Raw genomic sequence first — 11,544 nt, forward strand, 5'->3', positions numbered from 1 at the left:
CCCACGTTGTAGTGAGAGGCTAAATCTTTTATGTTCAGACTCCATTTTAGAGAACCTGACCTAAGTTTGAACTCAGGTAAACTAACAGGCCGGTACCTAACTTTAGTTTCCAAGTTGCCCTCTCAACAAAACCTGAGCCTCGCGCCAGTCTCTAGGCTAATCCCTAACAAGACCAGTGTCTCCACGTTATTACCCCAACAGATCTTCACCCCTAGGTTACAAGCCCACACCCTGTCTCATGACCACCAATACAGAGGGAAGCAGGAATAAAGTTTAAGATATGACTCGCAGCACAAGCCAATTATGTTAAAGGTCACAGTAGTTCTCTAATTAGATGCTTGCACACATAGTCCCTGGCCCCCAGCTTGCTGCTTACTATAAGGTCTTGCCCTGATAGATAGTCAGGGCTCCCCAACACAAATACCATCATGCTGTATCATCTAAGCTATCTCTAATAGAATAAAGACTCTGCTATGAGTTGCATCAGATCAGATCCTGTCTGTTTTTTTGGGGGATCACTAACACTTCCCTGGTACTACATTAGAACTCATCAGAATTCTATCACTGGATAAAAGTTTACTAAGTATGACCAGTGTAACGATTGCTCTTATGGTCCCGCCCATATTCTCTCAATTTTGATGTTTGGGTATGATAGTGTGACTTTAAATTGTGGGTACCTGTGATCTTTTAGGAACCACTCTAGCTACTGGAGCTCCTCTATTTACCCACAAACATTAGTCGAGACATGGTAGTAAGTTAATATTCCCCAGAAACAGCCATTAACCAATGTTTTATGGAAATTGTTGGACAGGTAACCAAACTCTCTCAATCAGAATTTGATATTTCTAATCTGTGTACTTTATGCTGATTCTTGGAGCTTTCAATAAGATGGTACTTCAATTTACAAAATAGTTATTTGCTTCAATCATATACACTTTCATTCTTTTTGAGATTCTCTGTACCCTCTCACTTTCTTCGTGTCTTAAAGTATTTCCCAAGATTAATTCCAAAACATACTGCATATATATAAGTTCTTATCTCTGGATAGGCATTTGGTGGAGTGATGTTAAAATGACAAGATGAGGAAGAAAAAGCAAAACAATAGATTTATTTAGTTCTGTTTAAACTGTATCTTATTAGTGCATTTTCATTTAGTATTTACAGAAGAGCTTTCATAAGCATACAGTTGGACAAGTTAACTGTATAATGGTCAATTATTTTTCCTGCAAAACAATTAATTGCTATAAAACAATCAATTTTTATGACAAGATAAGTGGAAGCAAAGGCACATACAGGGAATATAAAATTATAATATTTTAAATACAGCCTGTGGTGGTTGGAATGAGAATGGCCTCACAGGCTCATCCATTTGAATCTCTGGTCCCTAGTTGGTGGAACTGTCTGGGAAAGATGAAGAGGTGTGGCCTTGTTGCAAAAGGTGTCCTACCAGGGGCAGGAGTTCAGGTTCTAAAAAGTCTATACCATTCTCAGATTTTCTGTCTCCTGTCCGTGGATTGAGATGTGAACTCGCAGCTATTGCTGCTCCTGTCTGCTGCTATGCGCCTATCCATGATGGTCATGGTTTTTAGCCCTGTGGAACTGTGAGCCTCAAATGAAATGCTTCCTTTTAGAAGTTGACTTGGTGATGGTATCTTTTTTCAAAGCAATTAAAAAACAACTAAGAAAATGGCAAAGATGCATCATTCCAGCACTTAAGCTGTAAGGGCAAGAAGACAGGGAGGTCAAGCCAGCTTGGAATATATACCAAGACTCTGTCTCATGCAAACAAAAATCAAACCAAATCGACAAAATAAAACAAAGAACAAACAACAACAACAACAAAGCAGCCCCATATGAAAAACAACATCAACCACCCAGATCCCCACCCCCAGAGCTCCCAGGGACTAAACGACCAACCAAAGAGTACACATGGAGTGGCCCATGGCTCCAGATGCTTATGTAGCAGATGATGGCATTGTTGGGCATCAATGGTAGGAGAGGCCCTTGGTCCTGTGAAGACTTCATTGGCCAGTGTAGGGGAATGCCAGGGCAGGGAGGCAGGTGGGAGTGGGTGGGGGAAGACCCTTATAAAGCAGGGGCAGAGGGGATGGAATAGGGGGTTTCTGGAGGGGAAACCAGGAAAGGAGATAACATTTGAAATATACATAAGGAAAATATCCAATAAAAAATTTAAAAAAGAAATAAAATAAAGAAAAGAAGGCACTCACATAGCCTCATACCCAACAGGGTTGGTATATTCACAGAATAAACTCTGAGAAACTTTGGGAGGAAAAAAATCAAAATAATAATAACAACCTTTTAGTTTTTTTAAAAGCTTGGTTTAGAAAAGTCTTTGAGGATTTTAAACCTCTTCCTGAAGAAGATATTATAAGATGGAAATACCTCCCATGCTGTGGATTGATTGGATTAATATAGGAAAAATGGATATCCTACTTAAAGCAACTTAGAGATTCAATACAAACCCCATCAAAATTTCAACACAGTTCTTCACAGATGTTGAAAGGAATGTTTTCAGCTTCATTTGGAAATTCAACAAACCAGGACAACTAAAAACAATCCTGAATAACTAAAAGAATTCCAAGAGGTAGCACAAGCCCTGCCCTAAAATTATACTACAGAGCTATAGTAATAAAAATGTCAAGGTATTAGCACAAAAACAGACATGTTGTTAATGTAATTGAATTTAAGGCTGAGATATAAATCTTTATAACCTGGTTTTTTATAAAGAAGCCATTAATACACACTGGAAAAAAAGACAGCATCTTCAACAAAAGCCATTGGTCCAAAATTGGTATAAAATGCCAATAGGTCCATACTTATCACTCAGCACAGCACAAAACTCAACTCCAAATGGATCAAAGACCTCAATATAAAATAAAAAAAATGAACATGATAAAGAAAATAGTGGGGAATAGCCCTGAACTCAGTGGCAGAGGAGACAACTTTCTGAACAGAGTGCCAATGGTACAAGCACTACAATAGTCAACTAATAAATTGGACCTTAGGAAACTGAAAATGTTCTGTATGGCAAAGTACCTCATCATTTGGGTAAGGTAGCAGCATAGAGAATAGATTTCTTTTAGGATTTTATTTTATATTTATATATTTAATTAGATGTTATTTTAGACATTATATTATTATATATTTTATTACATATCTTTATATGATATATTATATACATATATTTAAGATGTATAATATATATTTATATATTTTATGGATTTTTTCTTTTTTTCTTTTTTTTTATTAACTTGAGTATTTCTTATATACATTTCGAGTGTTATTCCCTTTCCCGGTATCTGGGCAAACATCACCCTCCCCCCTCCACTTCCTTATGGGTGTTCCCCTCCCAACCCTCCCCCCATTGCCGCCCACTCCCCAACAGTCTAGTTCACTGGGGGTTCAGTCTTAGCAGGACCCAGGGCTTCCCCTTCCACTGGTGCTCTTACTAGGATATTCATTGCTACCTATGAGGTCAGAGTCCAGGGTCAGTCCATGTATAGTCTTTAGGTAGTGGCTTAGTCCCTGGAAGCTCTGGTTGCTTGGCATTGTTGTACATATGGGGTCTCAAGCCCCTTCAAGCTCTTCCAGTTCTTTCTCTGATTCCTTCAACGGGGGTCCTATTCTCAGTTCAGTGGTTTGCTGCTGGCATTCGCCTCTGTATTTGCTGTATTCTGGCTGTGTCTCTCAGGAGCGATCTACATCCGGCTCCTGTCGGTCTGCACTTCTTTGCTTCATCCATCTTGTCTAATTGGGTGGCTGTATATGTATGGGCCACATGTGGGACACGCTCTGAATGGGTGTTCCTTCAGTCTCTGTTTTAATCTTTGCCTCTCTCTTCCCTGCCAAGGGTATTCTTGTACCCTTTTAAAGAAGGAGTGAAGCATTCACATTTTGATCATCCGTCTTGAGTTTGATTTGTTCTAGGCATCTAGGGTAATTCAAGCATTTGGGCTAATAGCCACTTATCAATGAGTGCATACCATGTATGTCTTTCTGTGATTGGGTTAGCTCACTCAGGATGATATTTTCCAGTTCCAGCCATTTGCCTACGAATTTCATAAAGCCGTTGTTTTTGATAGCTGAGTAATATTCCATTGTGTAGATGTACCACATTTTCTGTATCCATTCCTCTGTTGAAGGGCATCTGGGTTCTTTCCAGCTTCTGGCTATTATAAATAAGGCTGCAATGAATATAGTGGAGCACGTGTCTTTTTTATATGTTGGGGCATCTTTTGGGTATATGCCCAAGACAGGTAGAGCTGGATCCTCAGGCAGTTCAATGTCCAATTTTCTGAGGAACCTCCAGACTGATTTCCAGAATGGTTTTACCAGTCTGCAATCCCACCAACAATGGAGGAGTGTTCCTCTTTCTCCACATCCTCGCCAGCATCGGCTGTCCCCTGAGTTTTTGATCTTAGCCATTCTCACTGGTGTGAGGTGAAATCTCAGGGTTGTTTTGATTTGCATTTCCCTTATGACTAAAGATGTTGAACATTACTTTAGGTGTTTCTCAGCCATTCGGCATTCCTCAGCTGGGAGTTCTTTGTTTAGCTCTGAACCCCATTTTTAATAGGGTTATTTGTTTCCCTGCGGTCTAACTTCTTGAGTTCTTTGTATATTTTGGATATAAGGCCTCTATCTGTTGTAGGATTGGTAAAGATCTTTTCCCAATCTGTTGGTTGCCGTTTTGTCCTAACCACAGTGTCCTTTGCCTTACAGAAGCTTTGCAGTTTTATGAGATCCCATTTGTCGATTCTTGATCTTAGAGCGTAAGCCATTGGTGTTTTGTTTAGGAAATTTTTTCCAGTGCCCATGTGTTCCAGATGCTTCCCTAGTTTTTCTTCTATTAGTTTGAGTTTATCTGGTTTGATGTGGAGGTCCTTGATCCACTTGGACTTAAGCTTTGTACAGGGTGATAAGCATGGATCGATCTGCATTCTTCTACATGTTGCCCTCCAGTTGAACCAGCACCATTTGCTGAAAATGCTATCTTTTTTCCATTGGATGGTTTTGGCTCCTTTGTCAAAAATCAAGTGACCATAGGTGTGTGGGTTCATTTCTGGGTCTTCAATTCTATTCATTTGGTCTATCTGTCTGTCTCTGTACCAATACCAAGCAGTTTTTATCACTATTGCTCTGTAATACTGCTTGAGTTCAGGGATAGTGATTCCCCCTGAAGTCCTTTTATTGTTGAGGATAGCTTTAGCTATCCTGGGTTTTTTGTTATTCCAGATGAATTTTCAAATTGTTCTGTCTAACTCTTTGAAGAATTGGATTGGTATTTTGATGGGGATTGCATTGAATCTGTAGATTGATTTTGGTAAAATGGCCATTTTTACTGTATTAATCCTGCCAATCCATGAGCATGGGAGATCTATCCATCTTCTGAGGTCTTCTTCAATTTCCTTCTTCAGTGTCTTGAAGTTCTTATTGTACAGATCTTTTACTTGCTTTGTTAAAGTCACACCGAGGTACTTTATATTATTTGGGTCTATTGTGAAGGGTGTCGTTTCCCTAATTTCTTTCTCGGCTTGTTTCTCTTTTGTATAGAGGAAGGCAACTGATTTATTTGAGTTAATTTTATACCCAGCCACTTTGCTGAAGTTGTTTATCAGCTTTAGTAGTTCTCTGGTGGAACTTTTGGGATCACTTAAATATACTATCATATCATCTGCAAATAGTGATATTTTGACTTCTTCTTTTCCGATCTGTATCCCCTTGACCTCCTTTTGTTGTCTGATTGCTCTGGCTAGAACTTCAAGAACTTATTGAATAAATAGGGAGAGAGTGGGCAGCCTTGTCTAGTCCCTGATTTTAGTAGGATTGCTTCAAGTTTCTCTCCATTTAGTTTAATGTTAGCAACTGGTTTGCTGTATATGGCTTTTACTATGTTCAGGTATGGGCCTTGAATTCCTATTCTTTCCAGGACTTTTATCATGAAGGGGTGTTGAATTTTGTCAAATGCTTTCTCAGCATCTAATGAAATGATCATGTGGTTTTGTTCCTTCAGTTTGTTTATATAATGGATCACGTTGATGGTTTTCCGTATATTAAACCATCCCTGCATGCCTGGGATGAAGCCTACTCGGTCATGGTGGATGATTGTTTTGATGTGCTCTTGGATTCGGTTTGCCAGAATTTTGTTGAGTATTTTTGCGTCGATATTCATAAGGGAAATTGGTCTGAAGTTCTCTTTCTTTGTTGTGTCTTTGTGTGGTTTAGGTATAAGAGTAATTGTGGCTTCGTAGAAGGTATTCGGTAGTGATCCATCTGTTTCAATTTTGTGGAATAGTTTGGATAATATTGGTATGAGGTCTTCTATGAAGGTTTGATAGAATTCTGCAGTAAACCCGTCTGGACCTGGGCTCTTTTTGGTTGGGAGAACTTTAATGACTGCTTCTATTTCCTTAGGAGTTATGGGGTTGTTTAACTGGTTTATCTGTTCCTGATTTAACTTCAGTACCTGGTATCTGTCTAGGAAATTGTCCATTTCCTGAAGATTTTCAAGTTTTGTTGAATATAGGTTTTTATAGTAAGATCTGATGATTTTTTGAATTTCCTCTGAATCTGTTGTTATGTCTCCTTTTTCATTTCTGATTTTGTTAATTTGGACGCACTCTCTGTGTCCTCTCGTTATTCTGGCTAAGGGTTTATCTATCTTGTTGATTTTCTCAAAGAACCAACTTTTGGTTCTGTTGATTCTTTCTATGGTCCTTTTTGTTTCTACTTGGTTGATTTCAGCTCTGAGTTTGATTATTTCCTACCTTCTACTCCTCCTGGGTGTATTTGCTTCTTTTTGTTCTAAAGCTTTTAGGTGTTCTGTCAAGCTGCTGACATATGCTCTTTCCTGTTTCTTTCTGCAGGCACTCAGTGCTATGAGTTTTCCTCTTAGCACAGCTTTCATTGTGTCCCATAAGTTTGGGTATGTTGTACTTTCATTTTCATTAAATTCTTAAAAGTTTTTAATTTCTTTCTTTATTTCTTCCTTGACCAGGTTATCATTGAGTAGAGCATTGTTCAATTTCCAAGTATATGTGGGCATTCTTCCCTGATTGTTATTGAAGACCAGTTTTAGGCCGTGGTGGTCTGATAGCACACATGGGATTATTTCTATCTTTCTGTACCTGTTGATGCCCGTTGTTTGACCAATTATATGGTCAATTTTGGAGAAAGTACCATGAGGAGCTGAGAAGAAGGTATATCCTTTTGCTTTAGGATAGAATGTTCTATAAATATCCGTTAAGTCCATTTGGCTCATGACTTCTCTTAGTCTGTCTACATCTCTGTTTAATTTCTGTTTCCATGATCTGTCCATTGATGAGAGTGGGGTGTTGAAATCTCCCACTATTATTGTGTGAGGTGCAATGTGTGTTTTGAGCTTTAGTAAGGTTTCTTTTACGTATGTAGGTGCCCTTGTATTTGGGGCATAGATATTTAGGATTGAGAGTTCATCTTGGTGGATTTTTCCTTTGATGAATATGAAGTGTCCTTCCTTATCTTTTTAGATGACTTTTAATTGAAAATTGATTTTATTTGATATTAGAATGGCTACTCCAGCTTGCTTCTTCTGACCATTTGCTTGGAAAATTGTTTTCCAGCCTTTCACTCTGAGGTAATGTCTGTCTTTGTCTCTGAGATATTTTTCCCGTAGGCAGCAGAATGCAGGGTCCTCATTGCATATCCAGTTTGTTAATCTATGTCTTTTTATTGGGGAGTTGAGGCCACTGATGTTGAGAGATATTAAGGAATAGTGATTATTGTTTCCTTTTATATTCACATTTGGATGTGAGGTTATGTTTGTGTGCTTTCATTCTCTTTGTTTTGTTGCCAAGACAATTAGTTTCTTGCTTCTTCTAGGGTGTAGCTTGCCTCCTTATGTTGGGCTTTACCATTTATTATCCTTTGTAGTGCTGGATTTGTAGAAAGATATTGTATAAATTTGGTTTTGTCATGGAATATCTTGGTTTCTTCATCTATGTTAATTGAGAGTTTTGCAGGATACAGTAACCTGGGCTGGCATTTGTGTTCTCTTAGGGTCTGTATGACATCAGTCCAGGATCTTCTGGCCTTCATAGTTTCTGGCGAGAAGTCTGGTGTGATTCTGATAGGTCTGCCTTTATATGTTGCTTGCCCTTTTTCCCTTACTGCTTTTAATGTTCTTTCTTTATTTTGTGCGTTTGGTGTTTTGACTATTATGTGACGGGAGGTGTTTCTTTTCTGGTCCAATCTATTTGGAGTTCTGTAGGCTTCTTGTATGCCTATGGGTATCTCTTTTTTTAGGTTAGGGAAGTTTTCTTCTATGATTTTGTTGAAGATATTTACTGGTCATTTGAGCTGAGAGTCTTCACTCTCTTCTATACCTATTATCCTTAGGTTTGATCTTCTCATTGAGTCCTGGATTTCCTGCATGTTTTGGACCAGTAGTTTTTCCGCTTTACATTATCTTTGACAGTTGAGTCAATGATTTCTATGGAATCTTCTGCTCCTGAGATTCTCTCTTCCATCTCTTGTATTCTGTTGGTGAAGCTTGTATCTACAGCTCCTTGTCTGCTCTTTTGGTTTTCTATATCCAGGGTTGTTTCCATTTGTTCTTTCTTGATTGCTTCTATTTCCATTTTTAATTCCTTCAACTGTTTGATTGTGTTTTCCTGGATTTTTGTGACTCCTCTCTATGGGCTTCTACTTGTTTATTTATGATTTCCTGATATTGTTTCAGGGATTTTTGTGTCTCCTCTCTATGGGCTTCTACTTCTTTATTTATATTTTCCTGGAATTCTTTCAGGCATTTTTGCGATTCCTCCCTGTAGGCTTCTACTTGTTTATTAATGTTTTCCTGTGTTTCTCTAAGGGAGTTCTTCACGTCTTTCTTGAAGTCCTCCAGCATCATGACCATATATGATTTTGAAACTAGATCTTGCTTTTCTGGTGTGTTTGGACATTCCATGTTTGTTTTGGTGGGAGAATTGGGCTCCGATGATGCCATGTAGTCTTGGTTTCTGTTGCTTGGGTTCCTGCCCTTGCCTCTCGCCATCAGATTATCTCTAGTGTTACTTTGTTCTGCTATTTCTGACAGTGGCTAGACTGTCCTATAAGCCTGTGTGTCAGGAGTGCTGTAGACCTGTTTTCCTGTTTTCTTTCAGCCAGTTATGGGGACAGTGTTCTGCTTTCGTGCGTGTAGTTTTTCCTCTGTACAGGTCTTCAGCTGTTCCTGTGGGCCTGTGTCTTGAGTTCACCAGGCAGCTTTCTTGCAGCAGAAAATTTGGTCTTTCCTGTGGTCCCGAGGCTCAAGTTTGCTCGCGGGGTGCTGCCCACGGGCTCTCTGCGGAGGCAGCAACCAGGAAGACCTGTGCTGCCCCTTCTGGGAGCTTCAGTGCACCAGGGTTCCAGATGGCCTTTGGTGTTTTCCTCTGGCGTCTGAGATGTGTGGGCAGAGAGCAGTCTCTTCTGGTTTCCCAGGCTTGTCTGCCTCTCTGAAGGTTTAGCTCTCCCTCCCACGGGATTTGGGTGCAGAGAACTGTTTATCCAGTGTGTTTCCTTCAGGTTCTGGCGGTGTCTCAGGCAGGGGTCCTACCGCTCCTAGGCCCTCCCCCACGGGAGCCCAGAGGCCTTATACAGTTTCCTCTTGGGCCAGGGATGTGGGCAGGGGTGGGCAGTGTTGGTGGTCTCTTCCGCTCTGCAGCCTCAGGAGTGCCCACCTGACCAGGCGGTGAGGTCTCTTTCCCACGGGGTCTGGGAGCAGAGTGGATTTTTTCTTTTTTATTGGATATTCTTTTTTTTTTCTTTTTCTTTTTTTTTGGAGCTGGGGACCGAACCCAAGCGCTCTACCACTGAGCTAAATCCCCAGCCCCTGGATATTCTTTATTTACATTTCAAATGTTACTTCCTTTCCCAGTTTCCTGTCCATAAACACCCTATTCTCTCCCCCTCCTCTTCAGCTATAAGGGTGTTTCCCTCCCCATCCACCTCCTCTTCCTGCCCCCCAACAATCTCCTACCCTGCGGGTCCAACCTTGGCAAGACCAAGGACTTCTCCTTCCTTTGGTACTCAACAAGGCCATCTTCTGCTACATATGAAGCTGGAGCCCAGGGTCAGTTCATGTAAAGTCTTTGGGTAGTGGTTTAGTTCCTGGGAGCTCTGGTTGGTTGGTCTTGTTGGTTTCATGGGGTCGCAAAGCCCCTGAGCTCTTTCAATCCTTTCTCTAATTCTTCCAACAGGAGTCCCATTCTCAGTTCAATGGTTTGCTGTTAGCATTAGCCTCTGTATTTGTCATGCTCTGGCTGTGTCTCTCAGGAGACATCTATATCCGGTCTCTGTCAGCTTGCACTTCTTACCTTCACCAATCTTACCTAGTTTTGGTGGCTGTATATATATGGGCCACATGTGGGGCAGGCTCTGAATGGCCCTTCCTTCAGACTCTGGTCCAAACTTTGTCTCCATATCATCTCCTGTGAATATTTTGGCTTCACCTTTTAAGAAGGAGTAAAGCATTCACACTTTGGTTTTCTTTCTTCTTGAGCTTCATATGGTCTGTGCATTGCATCTTGGGTAATTCAAGCTTTTGGGAAAACATCCACTTATCAGTGAGTGCATACCATGTATGTTTTTCTGTGATTGGGTTACCTCACCCAGGATGATATTTTCTAGTTCATTCCATTTGCCTATGAATTTCATAGAGTCATTGTTTTACATAGCATAGTAGTATTCCATTGTATAGATGTACCACATTTTCTGCATCCATTCCTCTGATGAAGGGCACCTGGGTTCTTTCCAGCTTCTGGCTATTATAAATAAGGCTGCTAAGAACATAGTGGAACATGTGTCTTTGTTGTATGTTAGAGCACCTTTTGGGTATATGCCAAGGAAAGGTATAGCTGGGTCCACAGGTAGTGCAATGTCTAATTTTTTGAGGAACCTCCAGACTGATTTCCAGAATGGTTGTACCAGTTTGCAATCCCACCAACAATGGAGGAGTGTTCCTCTTTCTTCACATCCTCGCCAGCATCTGCTGTCACCTGAGTTACTGATCTTAACCATTCTGACTGGTGTGAGGTGAAATCTCAGGGTTGTTTTGATTTGCATTTCCCTGATGACTACGGATGTTGAGCATTTCTTTAGGGAAAAAAAATATCAAGCAAACATTTGATAGATGTAACCTTATCTGAAAAATTGGCATTATGAAAAACAATCCACTTAAGAATGGGGAACAGATCTTAACAGAATTCTTAGTAGAGGAATCTCAAATGGCTGAGACACACTTAAAGAAATGTTCGAGAGGTAGCACATTCTGGCGAGGTTGTGGAGCAAGGGGAACACTCCTCCATTTTTGATGGTAGTACAAACTTCTACAACTACTGTGGAAATCAATTTAGCAGTTTCTCACAAAACTGAGCATAGTTCAACCTATATTCAGCTATAGTGCTTCTGAGAATATACCCAAAAGTGCTCCACCATCCCACAAAGACACTTGCTCAATCGTGTTCATTGCTGCTCTATTCATTATAGCCAGAAATTGGAAACAAC

This window comes from Rattus norvegicus, chromosome X (assembly GCF_021556685.1).
Source record: "Rattus norvegicus strain SHRSP/BbbUtx chromosome X, alternate assembly SHRSP_T2T, whole genome shotgun sequence".
Classification (NCBI taxonomy): domain Eukaryota; kingdom Metazoa; phylum Chordata; class Mammalia; order Rodentia; family Muridae; genus Rattus; species Rattus norvegicus.